Here is a 13,690-nt window from a genome sequence, read left to right on the forward strand (position 1 = left end):
TCTAAGCAAACACTTGCAGCTAAATAATGTTCGCCCAGATGCGCCTACCATTTTTTTTATCGTTACACATGCTTCCTATTCTCCCAAGTAAATATTTCACTGAAAAAGCTCCCTAAGCAGTTGTTATCTCGATATTTCCACAACAGGATATTCTGCGCTCTGCACATATAAATACTGCGAATAACCAGATACTCTTCTGAAGAGATCTCTGATGTCCCAGCATTTTGCAAAACAATTTTCTCGGGCCCGCCAGCTCAGGGAGGGGAGGGTGTGGCTCCCGGGGGTCCCCAGGCAGCCCGAGACGAATCCCCACGGAATTTCTAAGCATGTTCCACTCAGGGCACCCCCGGGAAGGAACCCAAATGCTGAGGTGACACCGACCCCCTACTGAAAGCAGCGTCTTGTCTGGTGAGCCCTGGGTCAGCTCTGCACCGCCTGGTCAACTCAACAGAACCAGAAACAAGGGTTCCTGCTGCTTCTGCGAGTTGGGGCATTGGGGGTGTGTGTGGGGGGCCTCCAACGTTATCTGGGTCTTCTGCTTTGCTTAAGGCAAGCTCCCTAAGGAGTGAGGTGGCGGCCAGGGCCTGGTGCAGCTGTCCACACTCAGAAAGACCCGTGTCCACTTCGGGGGAACCTAACATCCAGCGCCCGTTGGGTGCTAGCTGCAGAGCTGCGCTGCAGAAGTGATGCTCAAACTTGAGCCAGAATCACTGCGGGTGGCGGTGGAGGGGTGCGTGGGGAGGCCACTTAAAACACAGAGTTCCGAATCCCACCCCTGGAGTTTCTGATTCAGAAGTGCTGGATGGTGCCTGAGAATCTGCATTTCTAGCAATCGCCCAGGTGAGACGGATGCCGCTGGTCTGGGGACTACACTTTGAGAAACACGAGGTGGGCCTGTAAGAAGTCGGGCTTCGCACACCCTCAGGTGTGCTGTCGCTACTCAGCGCGTCGCCGGCACTTACGGGCCGTCCACACACGTGCCCGCCCACCAGACTCACGTGCTCGAGCCTGAACTTCCTACCATTTTCACTGCCATAAAACACGCTGCTGCCTTTTTTCTTGCAACTGCTTGAAAAATGCAAAAACCACTCCTAGCTCTCGGGCCCGGCAGGCGGCTGATTTGCTCCTTGGGATGCAGCCTGTCAACCTGCAGCTAGAAGGCCGGGCGCAGGCCATGCTTTCCGCCCGCCCCAGATGAAAATGTCTCCGTTTTCCTCTCTCCATCTGCTTCTGTGTCCACAGGGCCGGCGCCTCCCCACCCGGGCTCCCAGGCAGCCGCCCCAGCTGAGTCAACACGCCACGCCAGGCCTGGAGCCTGGGCGCTGCTGCCCCCTCCCCACGCCTGCCTTCAGCTTCACTTGAGCTCTTTTTACAGCTTTGCACAAATTTGTCTCTGTGGCAAATTTACAGCACGCACTGCTTGTCTGAACTATTTAAAGGCACAATATTCTCGACTTTGCCATGAAGCTTTCCCATCCTGTGTGTTTTATTTCTCTGTTTGAGGCCCTTTTATGAAATCAGCAGCTAAGCGGAAGGAAATCATTTGCATACTTGGCTCCATACACCTGGAATTCCTTAATTTTAGGGATTAGCAAAATGAGCCTAATAAAAAGTGGAGGACCTTGTTAATCATCTCTGCAAAGTCCTTCATTACCTGTTACTGGTGCCCCATCTGAGGGCCTCGTTCAGGAAATCCACATTGTGCTGGTCACTTATTGCCTTCCCGTGAACTGATTCGTAATTTTACGGGACTTGGATGGTGTTTTTAGTGTGCCCCAAAGTTAAAATGACTGTCTCCTCCCCCGACCCCATTCTTAGGGGGACACTGCTCAGGGTTACCTAGAGACGGTTTGGAGGTGAGACAGCGGGAGGTGGAGAGTTCCTTGGGGGGCTGAGACCCAGCCAGACCCTGGACTGGACTCCGGCACCGCTGTGCTGTCACGGGAGGTGAGCTGAGGGCAGGTGCCACTAACATCTCCAGCCCGTGGAGAGCATGCCCATCCCTCTGTGGCAGGCTCACGCCCCTGGGCACGCAAGATGATTGTCAAAACGTCTAAGTCCTTACAGAACTGAAGGAAAACAGCCCATGCCATTAAGGGGAGTCCCACCAAGGTCGGGCCAGCAACATGGACACCAGCTCCCCTTCTGCAGGGCAGGAAAACACCATCTGTACTGACTGCCAGCTCCTTTCAGGCTAACTCGGGGTTCCACATGCAACTCCTTACAGAACTGGAAGAACATAAATTGGACCCACAAAAGCAGACATGCCCCATAATTGGAGATTAAAACAAAATAAAGCCAAATAAACACAAACACTTCCTGAAAGTTTCATGGATATTTTTTCCCCTCAAAGCACAACAACTAGGTCAGCAGCCCCCCAAAACAGAATCCATAGCTGCCTGAAGTCAGTGTTGTAATCAGGATAATTCTGAAACTGAATAATGCCGGGTGGAATGCTGTTTACAGGAAATGAGCAATTTATTTTATTATCCACATTTTAAACCCTCTTAATATGCCTCCCAAGAAGACATGTGATTTAGAAAATTGCCAAAGAGAACGCAGGAGAGAACAAGGGGCACTAAAAATTTTCACCACCGTGGCTGGAAAAAAGAAACTTAGAGGCGGCTTAAACAAAAATTCGTCACTATCTTTTCATAAATTACCTTTATGTTCCTTAGTGGAACTCAGGCTCCTGTTTTGAGTAGTAAAAAAAACTGTGACTGAAAAGTTCAAACATCAGATCATAGTCAGTGGAAATATTAAAATTATTAAATGCATTTTCTGCAGTTAACATGTTGTATACACAGATATGCGCAGACAACGCTGTCAAATACACAAAATGTTTCTGGAGGAATCAGAAAACCACTCGCAGCGGTGGGCAGAGGCTTTCCACGGCCTTCCTATCTGACCTGTTTACATATTCTCACCATGCGCGATACTTTTATTTTTTGGATCCTAAGAATTTATGTGGGTGGTAAAATTTTCAAGAACTCCTGTGTTGCTTTTTAAATATTATCTCTATTTTTAATGAACAAACTCTTTAAAGAAATATCACCTGGGGGCCTCATTAAGTCTAGCTCATTTGAACATGAAAGAAGAGATGAATTTTAAACTTAGGGTTAATTTTCCATCTTAAATAAGCCCAGATCTTGCACACGCCACACACCTCCAGGAATCTCAGCAACAGGAAAGAGGCATCAAATGATCAGCTTTCCCGGCCCATGTTTTCTAACCCCCCAGCTGCCCTTCAGGACTGACTTGGCAATTGAGAGGCTTCCTCTTCTCAGCCCCCAGACCAGGCCTGCCCCCCTGGAGGCTGAGAACATTGTCAACTACACAAGGGAACTAAGACAACTAGCACCAGAGACGCATGTCCTCGTGGGCTCCCTTGCTGCCCAGAGTGGGCCCTTCACATGAGAAACAGCCTGGGAAACATAGCCCCACATGAGGAACACAGCCGGGAGCAGAGGGGCCTGGGGAGATGCTTCGGCTCACCCTTGCGTGGCGGAGGAGGGTGGAGCTGGGATCAGACATGGCTGCGCCAGGTGCCTCGGTTGCCCGGAGGGACTCACACCCAGGTTTCCATCCTGATCCTGCGACTGCAGGAGCCGAGCTGGCTCACTCCCGGCTGTGTTTACACCACCCAATTAACTTGTCTCAAGCAGAAGAGAAGAGGATGCTTGAGGAAAGGGCGCAGAAAAGTTGGTTTTGCAGCAAGGCCAAGTGTCCTGTGGCCCCCTCCCAGGCTCAGGGCCTCGGGGGCGGTGGGGGGGGGAAGCATCATGCTAAAAAGGAGGATGTAGGGGTGAAGTGAGGGTCAAAGAGATGCAGGGGTGAGGTGGGGGGGGTGGCTTTGTGTAGCCAGGGGAGGGGCGTGGCACGCGTGCTGGCGGCACTTCTGCTCTCATTCTCTCGAGTGAGCGGTTCATCATCACCCCTGGGTTGCAAAGGGCGGTCGACCGCACGTTTGAAATCACACAGGTCTGGCCTGAGCTGGGCTTGAAATCCAAGTCTGTCTGAGTCCAGAGCCCAGGCATGAAATCTCTACAACAGCTTTTCGGATACATTCATCAGGCAAACTTGGCTTACCTCAAACTTCTACTAAGTAAATTCCTAGATTTTGGAAAGTTTGCTGCTGCTGACCACGCTAATTAGGTACGGCTAGAGGGGGTGCACAGCCTGTGAGAGAAAATATGAAAAGGAAGTTGCATTTACTGAGCATTTCATGTGCATTCAGCAACTCGGTGTGTCCTTAACACGTGCTGTCGCGTGGGTTTCCATCAGATGTGAGCCCTGTATCGGGGGGCAAACAAGGATGAGCCATAATTCCCACTTCAAAGACACAGGAGCTCACAGAAGTAAGGAGGAGGGAAGGGGTTTTCAGATTACTTCATCCAACGCAGCTACAGTCTTGACTTGGATGATTCCTGACTTGGGAGAAATGATAAGAAACTGTGCTTGAGGGCTCCGATGGGATGTCAAGCTGCGTCTCTGCTTTAGCACCATCTAGAGGCTAGTGCTGGACATGCCACGCTGATGAATGCAGCAATTCTTTAAAAAATAATTCTTTTGGATAAATACCCCAAAGTGGGATTGCTGGATCATATGGTAGTTCTGCTTTTTTCTATTTTTATTTTATGTAGGAACCTCCATATTCTATTCCGTATTCAAAATGGCTGCACCTTGTGCATTCCCACCCACAATGCACAAGGGCTCAAATTTCTCCCTAACCACCAAAACTCGTCTTTTGTTTGGGGCGGGAGGTGGAGGAATAAGAGTCACAAGTATGAGGTGATATCTCCCCGTGGTTTTGATTTGTATTTCTCTGATGATGATAATGATTATGTTGTAGATTTTTTCATATATTTGTGGCCATTTGTATGTCTTCTTTGAAGAAATGTCTAGACTAGACTAGAATAAGTCCTAGAAAGGACTAGAAAGAACTAGAATAAGTCCTTTTTAAATCAAGTAATTAGCTTCTCCCTCCATTTATTTGTGGGTGTTTCGTATGTATTTTGGAAATTAACACCCCATTACATGCATCATTTGCAAATATTTTCTCTCCTATTCTGTAGATGGCTTTTAATTCTGTTGAGACCTTCCTTTGTTAAGCACAAGTTTTTTAACTGCAATCCTACTGGGTATGTTCATCCAAAAGAATTGGAGTCAGAATTTGGAAGCGATATTAGCACTCCCATGTTGACTGCAGCACTGTTCACAACAGCCAAAATGTGGACACAATCTACATGTCCACCAATAGGCAGAAGAATAAAGGAAATGTGGTATATACACACAGTGGAATACTATGCAGCCTTGAAAAGGAAATAAATTCTTCAACATGCATCATACATAAAACCTGAGGGTATTATGCTATATGAAATAAGTCAGTCATATGAAAGCAAACACTACATAATTCTACTTAGAATAAGTATCGAAATAGCCGCAACATAGACTCAAACAGTAGAATAAAGGTTGTCAGGCACTGGGGGGAGGGAGAGATAGGGAGATACTCACCAACAGGCATAAAGTTTTAGTCAAGATACATGAAAAAAGCTCTAGAGATCTTTTGCATGATATTCTACCTATAATCAATAATATCACATTATACACTTCAAATTAGTTAAGAGGATAATCTCGTATTAAGTGTTCTTGCCACGGTAAAATATAAATTTAAAAAAGAAAAGTGCTAAGTTGACTTCTGTTATTTAAGCATTCTAAATGAAAGTGTTTTATTCACTTAAAATCATCATGTTCACCACCACCATCATCATCAATAGCTGACATCTATGAATAAAGTGAGACCTTTTACTGAGAGCTTTATCTCTTGCAGGCTATTTAATTCTCTTAACAGCCCTATGAGGCCATCGCTGCTATTAACTCCTCTTCACAAATAAAGAGATTGAGCCTCCCCCAACTGACTAAGGAATTTACCCCAAGATCACAGAACCACTAAGTGGTGGAGCCAGGATTCAAAGCCTGTGTCTGGGAGACTAACCGCTGCTCCCCAACCCTTTCCTGCACAAGATTACTGAAGAACCAGGGCCAAACAAATAGCTGCTGTTTATATCTATTTGGAACTTTGAGATACAGTTTGTGGTTTTGAAGGCTAAGAAATTTAAATAATTTTTATTCCTTTCTTCTCCCACATCCTGCATATCCCGAGTCCAGCAGGGAAACAGATACCTATGTCCAGACCTCCAAATCACCCCCCACAGTCTTTTCTTCCTCACCCGTGGCTTAGCTAACTCTAATCTAATCAAGCACTTAGACGCTGGTGCCCACAAGTCACTCTACGCAAGGTGAGGGGCCAGTACACCCCTCAGGGCTTCAGAGCAATGCCTCAGGGATGAAACAGCGCAATAGCTACTTTTTCACCACACCCGGCTCCCTCGGGCAGCACAGCAAGTCTGCATTTCCAGCTCCACATGCAACTCCTGTTCCTCGTTGCTAGCAGCACGCAGACTGCCGTGGAGAGCTGGGATGGGGCTCAGATGGTGCCCCAGGCTCTCTCCTTTTATACCCCCTGCCACCTTGGACACACTGGCCCATATGGGTATCACCTCATGGGCACAAGATGGCTGCTGCAGCTCCACACCTTGACCTCCACACCATGCCAGGCAGGAGGAACAAGGAGGAGATGCTGTGAGGACTGTATTGGTGTCAAGAAAGAAAAGGCTTTCACTAAACTTCGGGCTTATGTTCATGGGCCATAGCTGAGTTGTGTGGCACTCAAGCTGTCAGGCGTCCAGCAACGTGAGCATAAGGGGTGCCCCAAGAGCCTGGAAAAGGTCACGGAATTTCTCTATGCTCATTTCCCTCACAGATCCCCAAATAAATACTTTTGAACCCAAAGAAGCCTTGATGGTTTCAGCCTCATTAACTCACCAACCATATGAAGCTCAAGGGGTCAAGTGTGGGGTCAAGTCCTGCCTGGCTTTCTGGAAGATTTCTCCCCCTCTCTGATCTCTGTCTTTATCATCCTTAAAATAGGAATAATAATGTCAGACTGAATTATTTAAAAAATAAAGTAGAATGAAAGAACGTACAAGTAAGGGCAATTGTTATTGATTTAAGCCCACGAGACACCTGTGCTGGTGTCACTTTCTCTACCTGCCATTACAGGGGATCCCCAGTGCCACGGCCCCTTAAATAGTAGGTGGGATGCTCCTTCCTGAAGGTGAGTGCACAGCTCACCTGAGGCTCGGCGAGCACCTGCCCGGCCCATCACTAGCTGTGGTTGATCCTGGACAGAACTTGAGTTTCTGTGACCGTAACTTCCAGACTCTGTCAAAGTCTAACCCTGATGAGAATTCCTGATGTGATTTTAAAGACGAACTTAAAGGGTCTGGGATAAAGTGTAACATTTTCTGTCTCTTTGTCTTAACCTCTGTCTACCAGTGAGGAAACAAATGTATAATATTCAGCTCAGTGGGAAACAGAAGGACATTTAGCTCAAAATATAACTTGGAATATAGGCCCTTGGCAAGAAAGAACTCAGAACCCTAACAGGTGCATAGCTGCTTTACTCTCATCCTTGAGAGAGGGTGAAAAGATGGTAGAGGGCAGTTTTCAAAGGCTTTTTACAAATAATTTTGATTTTTTTAATGGTATGCTTTTTATTGAGACGACGTTGGCACTGACACTGGATGTGACTCAGCTGCTGGCACCCCTGAGTCACCTGCAGCTTACCCCTTTAGAGGCTGGCCTTTCTCTTGCTTCTTTCACTTACTGAGAGATGAAATTAAAATTTAGGTACTCAGCTTATGTCCATCTGTCTCTCTTGAAAGAAAATTTGGGGAGCAGTTGACTTCTTGGGGGAGGATACTACGAGTTACAAGTCACTTGCCACTGACTATGGGTCTGTCCTTCCCTTGACGTGTCTGTGCCCCGGGTGTGGTTCCTTACGCAGCTCTGAGGTGTGAGAAAGCACTGTTCTCCAGCACGAGGCTGACCGTGACCCAACCTGGCACACGAGTGAACAGAACCCAGATTGATGACAGGGTTGACCAATGTTCCGCTAGAGCTCTCAAGACAAAATGGTGGCCAGGTTTTAAATAAGCGTGTCTTCCTGGGGTTGACACGGATCGGGGCCCCAGTTATTTGGGGGTCATTTATAGAAATAATAGAAATGCACGCTTTTCCTGAACAAAGGAAGCCGTGGACAAGTTGTTTGGTTTCAACACTATAATGATTTAATTAAAGTAAAAATGCTTGTCCCTTTTCCTTCTCAACCAGGAAAATCAGAATTTGTTTAATAATAGGGGATGAAACCTACTTAACAAATCTGTAGTGTGCTTGTTCCTCAGGGACAGAGGCACTGAATTACATTTCCACTTGCACTACTTAATTTAGGAATTGATTGAACGCAGTCGGGTAGAGAGTGTGTTTTTCCCCCTGTATATGAATGTAAGTCATACACGGTGTTGACAAAGGACAAGTTGCTTTGCGGATAATATCTGCGCATCATATCTGCTAAAAGAACATCATTGTTCTTTTACAGAAATGTGATTCTATTTTTGTCAGACCCAGTCAAAACCTTCCAACGATGCGTGCTGTTGAGCCAACAATTCCAATTCTGCAGAACCATCCTAAGGAAATTAAGAGTGTGGGGAACGTTCTTGGGGACCCCCAGCCGCCATGCAGGGAGGGGCAGGCTGGCCTCCTCGGGAGGAGCAGCCACATGGCCACCCTGGCTGTCCCATCGGCACCAACCGCCAGACTGAGGAGGGATGTGCCTTCCACCCTGCAGCCCGGGCTGAGCCTCTACAACTGAAGTTACACAGCTGACCCTAGACAAGACCAGTTAGAAAACCTCCAGCTGAGCCCAGCCCACGCTGCTGGTCCAGGCTCGCCTCACACCCCATTCTACGCATTCTCCTCACTTCCTGACACTGGGATCGTTGCTGAGGTGCCGACTGACCAAGCAACAGGGACACACTGGAAGAAGCGATGGAATGACCCACGATGCGGTAAATGTCCCAGTAAGGAAATTAGTGTGTAAGACGTGCCAGGGCAAGTGCTGCAAACGGGTGACGTAAGTAGCAGACACGCACTGTCTCACAGTGCTGGAGACCAGCAGCCCAAAATCGGGGTGTTGCAGGGAGGTTCCCCATGACTGAAAGCTCTGTTCCAGGCTTCTCTCCTTGGCTTCTACGTGGTGATCTCTGCTCTGGGCCTCTTGACGTCATCTTTCCTCTCTGCGTGTCTGTCCATGTCCAGATTCCCCCTTTTTATAAGGACACCAATTGTACTGAATGAGAGTGACCCCAGAGGACCTCATTTGACATGATTACCTCTGTGGGGACTCAGCTCACCTGCTGAGGTCAGCCAACTCATCGCTGTGGGTGGGGGCGAGGATAAGTGACGAGAGAGGCATTTGTGTGACTCTCCTCACCCACCGAGGCACAGAGGTTGAGGGTCCATAGTCAACCTTCTCCTCTGCTCCAGCCTTTCTCTCTGTTCTGGAAACGCTGGACGCTTAGTGCTCAGGCATCACCACTTCACGGGTGGAACTTTCTACAAGGGAGAGAATACAGGTGGGACGTCTCAGGCGAGGACCCTGCCAGCAGAGCTGAGAATTGCAAGAATGGGGACACCACACCCCTCACACACACCATACACAGGTCATACACATCACACACACACACACACAGAAGCACTACACACCAAACACACACACACAGACACACTCCACACACACACAATCAGGTAACAACTACAGGCCGATGTCCTCCAGGAGGCGTGGGCTCCGGCCACCATGTAGCTGAGAATTTGTGTCCTGGTGGTTTCCAATCCTTTCCTCGCCTACACCTTTTCTTGTGTTCTTATCTGTTGTCCCTCAGGCCAGCTCCCTCCGTCCCCACCATGATTTGCTTCTTTCAACCGGTGCTAAGCTTCCACTTTGCCCTTTTTTGAAGGCAGCACTTCCCTCTGGGGAAACCAAGACAGTGATATTCTTGCATTTGCTCAACCCTGCCTGCTGCAGCCCGGGGTGCGGCCAGTGGTTAGACCAGAGCAGGACTTCCAGGCGCAGAGCGGAGAGCAGAGCCGCCAGGGATGGCAGCTGAGTCCCAGCCGCCTGCGCAGCTCCTCTGTATGAAAATTAAACACCACAGTCATCGTAGTCACTGACTCGATTTGCATATACATCATGTTGCTGAGCTCCCCTGAGTCAGGTAATTAACACACTCTGTTCTCCGATTGTGTCTCTCTCCTTCCTGCTGGTCGGGATGCGCAGGCGGCCTTTGAGTGGCTGAGAGGATTGCAATGGGGGGCTCATGACATCCTCGAGGAGTGTCGCAAGGATCTTGCACCCCCCTCTTCTGAGAGCACCCCTGATGTCCTCGGCAGGAGTGGAGGGGCGTCTCCTCTAGGACCAGCTGACGAAACGAATGGTTCTTGGCCACAGGTTTCTATCATCACGCTCGCTGGCGGGATGGTGATGGTGCAAGGAGGTGAGGTGGGCAGGGGAGGGTGAGACGCCTTGTCAAAATGAACAAAGGAAGACTGAAGAGGAAAAAAGACGCAACACGCACCCCATGGAGAGTCGCAGCAAAACCAGCGCCACCCAGCCAGTTCCAGCTGCGTTTCCCAGACACCCCGCTTGATCCCCGCGCCCCTGTGGCCTGGAAGAAGGTCCGTGTCCTCGCACTCAGGGGCCAGGACAGGCTCACCCGGCCGAGAGCACGCAGGTTTCCAGATGCCGCGTGGCGCCCTGGGACAGACTTTGAAAGCCAGCCGAGCCTTCCTTAATCCCATCAAGAGTCCCCACGTACACGTCATAGCCCAAACTCTAAAACCAGCTTTTGTTTTCCACCCTTCAGCATTTCTGAGATCGGGATGGACCCCGCAGTCGCCGTGCATGTTTAGTCTGGCGGTGCTGCCTCCGTCTTTCTTCTCGAAAGGCTGTGATTGACCCCGTGGTGCGTGTTAGAGCCAACGGCCCCCGGGTGGGTGCGAGCTGGACACACACAAGCTCTCAGAGTGTGTCCACTCCTTAGCTCCCCTGTGCTCTGCAAGGCAGGCCAAGGCCCCCCTGAAGTCCGGGGGAGCCGTTAGCAGTTCCAAGACCAGACTGCAGGCTCCTACCCCATGGCTATGCTTATGGGGGAAGCCACAAGAGGCTGCAAGCCTCAGTGACAAGCCAAAGAGATGCGACCATCCCCGCGGCCTCCAGGTCTCCAGGGGCTGGGCAGGGAGGCGTCCAGAGGCTCGGAGGGCCCGTCTCTCTCTGACCCCCGCGCGGAGGCCCGAGCGAGCCCCACCCTCCTTTGTGCTAGACTCCAGCTAGTGACACCCGGCCGGGGACTCAGCGTGTGCAAGGTGGAGCCACACTCTGCAAGTGAGGAAAATGCCTCATGGTTCAAGCAGGATTTCTTTACAAACTCATTTCACCTCCCTGAATTTTACGCTGAATTTTGTCAGTTTATAAATTTGCACTACAGCTTGGCGCTGGGAAGGGGGGGGTGGGGATAATCAAACCTACGGGCGTTTTACACACAGACACTGAAAAATAAAGACCATTAGCAAAAAGCATAATTAAATTAAAATGCCAACTTGCCAAAGAAGCTCAGTAAATGGGAAATATATCAAACTGTGATAATACAAATGGGCTATTTCTCAAGGTGTGAGAATGTCAATGGAATAAACTCTGATAATTTGCAGACTTTTTATGCCGAAGGTAGAGGAATAGCTTAAAAATAAACTACCACAGTAACACACTCGACCACGTAGTATGTGGTGTGTGCACAGCTGTTTGGCCTTGTCAGACCCACGAGTCAGAGCAGCAGGGGCTGGGAGACCTTGAAAAATCACTTACGACCAAATTGCTCTTTTTGGGTGAGTTGGCCGCACCCAGATCCCAGCAGAAATGTTTTGTTGGTCACCGGATCTACTTTCGTAGATCCCTTCAGCCTGATTTATTCTGAACGTGCGTTGGCCAGTTAAGGTGACTCTATCCAGTTAAAGATAGCCGAATAGTCCCTATAAGCAATCTCGTCATGAGGCCCGGGTTCTTTGCAGAATATTGAAAATTACTTTTGGCATGCAAGTTCGCTTTGTTAATTCCTCTTTTAGTGTGCAAATAACCTTTGAAAACCTGCTTCTAGGTGTTTATGTGTCAGGACAGTATCAAAAATTATTCAATTGCCAAGTCACATGTCAACACTTCCATGTACAAAGCCCGGGAGAAGCCCGATTCTCACTACTCTGCTGCCCTCTAGTGCACGGCTGGCAAATCCTCGCCTGCCTTTGGCTTTCCTGCCTTCCATAGAGAAGCCTGCGATGCCAAGCCTTCCCTTTGCATCACCCCGTGAAGGTAAGCGGCACTTCAGAAGTGATAAAATGTAAACAAGAAACCAGGGACTCGACTGAATCCCTTGGGGGGACACTTAACAGAGGTGAGGTCGTCAAATATTTTCTAAGAATCTAAGCATTTAAAAATAGACACCTGTGGCTACAGCCAGGTCTGGCAAACAAAGGATGCTGGCTCCCCCAGGATTCAAGCAGCAGGGCAAAGGCTCTATGTCCCCGGGAATGCTGCAGTGGCCCAGTGCCTCCCTCCTGGAGTCCCAGGACACCGGCCGGAATGTCAGAGAGAGAAAGACATTCCAAGTCCACCTGTCCCACTGCTCCTCACACGGGAGGATCCCAAGCAACATAGCAGAAATAGTCAAAAATCTTCGTTGAATTAAATAAAAATCATTACATAAATAACAGCACAGCTGGTGTGCCGTGATGACAATCACATGTAAATGACAAGCCATTTCATTCCCATAATTATCTGATGAGGAGGCGGAAGCCCAGAGAAGGAGGCACTTGCCAGGAGCCCCACAGCTAATCGTTGGCAAAGCTGGAACCCACATTCAGTTCCTGTGAGTCACAGTTCAGGACTCTCCCCGTTCCGACAGCGCCCCCACCCCATCGTAGCAGCGGGTCTTGAACACATTCTCATCATCCGTTGCAATAAGCATAATGAGCAACCTGACAGATGAGAGCGAATTATGGAAATGGATGAATTACTTTTGAGAAATAAATGAGAGTAGATCTACATGTCTCCCTGGAACAGAAGCACTATGACTCGCCACCCCCGAGTGAAGGGAGAGTAGTGAAGACTCAGCTGTGAGGAACTGTCCGTGTCGGGAATGCCAACTTCAGCCACAGACGCCGAGAGGGGAGAAACGTCCTTGTGTGTTTTTAGCTCAGTTTCTACATCCCCCCTCATTTCTCCGAGGGGTGCTGACTCAGCTCCAGGTGTGTCGGGGATACCTGTCCTCCCAACTCCCTGCGATGAAAGGGCCTGGGTGGGGAGGCCCGGGGAGGGCCGGGGTGCGGCCCTTGTCCTTGGTGTTCCCCTTCATTCGAGATGGTGTCCGGTGGGTTTCCGCACCCCCGGTGGCCCGTTCATCGTGTGAGGCCTGCCAGCACCCTCCGCTCTCTGACCTGAATCCAGACAACTCTGGGTGCCTGGGGGCTCCCCACCGCCATCTGGGGGCTCTGTGCCCAGACAGTCCCTGTGGTCATGCCTCCGGCCTCTCCAGGGTCCACCTGGTTGTCTTCTGCTCTCAGATCCTCTCCTCCCGGCTGGGTTTCCGCTGTCACCTCTTCCTTCTACCCCCTTCCCCAAGGGCGCGCTTGATGTGACAGTCAGGTCTGCTTAAAGACTCCCAGCATCAAATTCACTTCATTCATT

This window comes from Talpa europaea (genome assembly GCF_964194135.1).
Source record: "Talpa europaea genome assembly, chromosome: 16".
NCBI lineage: Eukaryota > Metazoa > Chordata > Mammalia > Eulipotyphla > Talpidae > Talpa > Talpa europaea.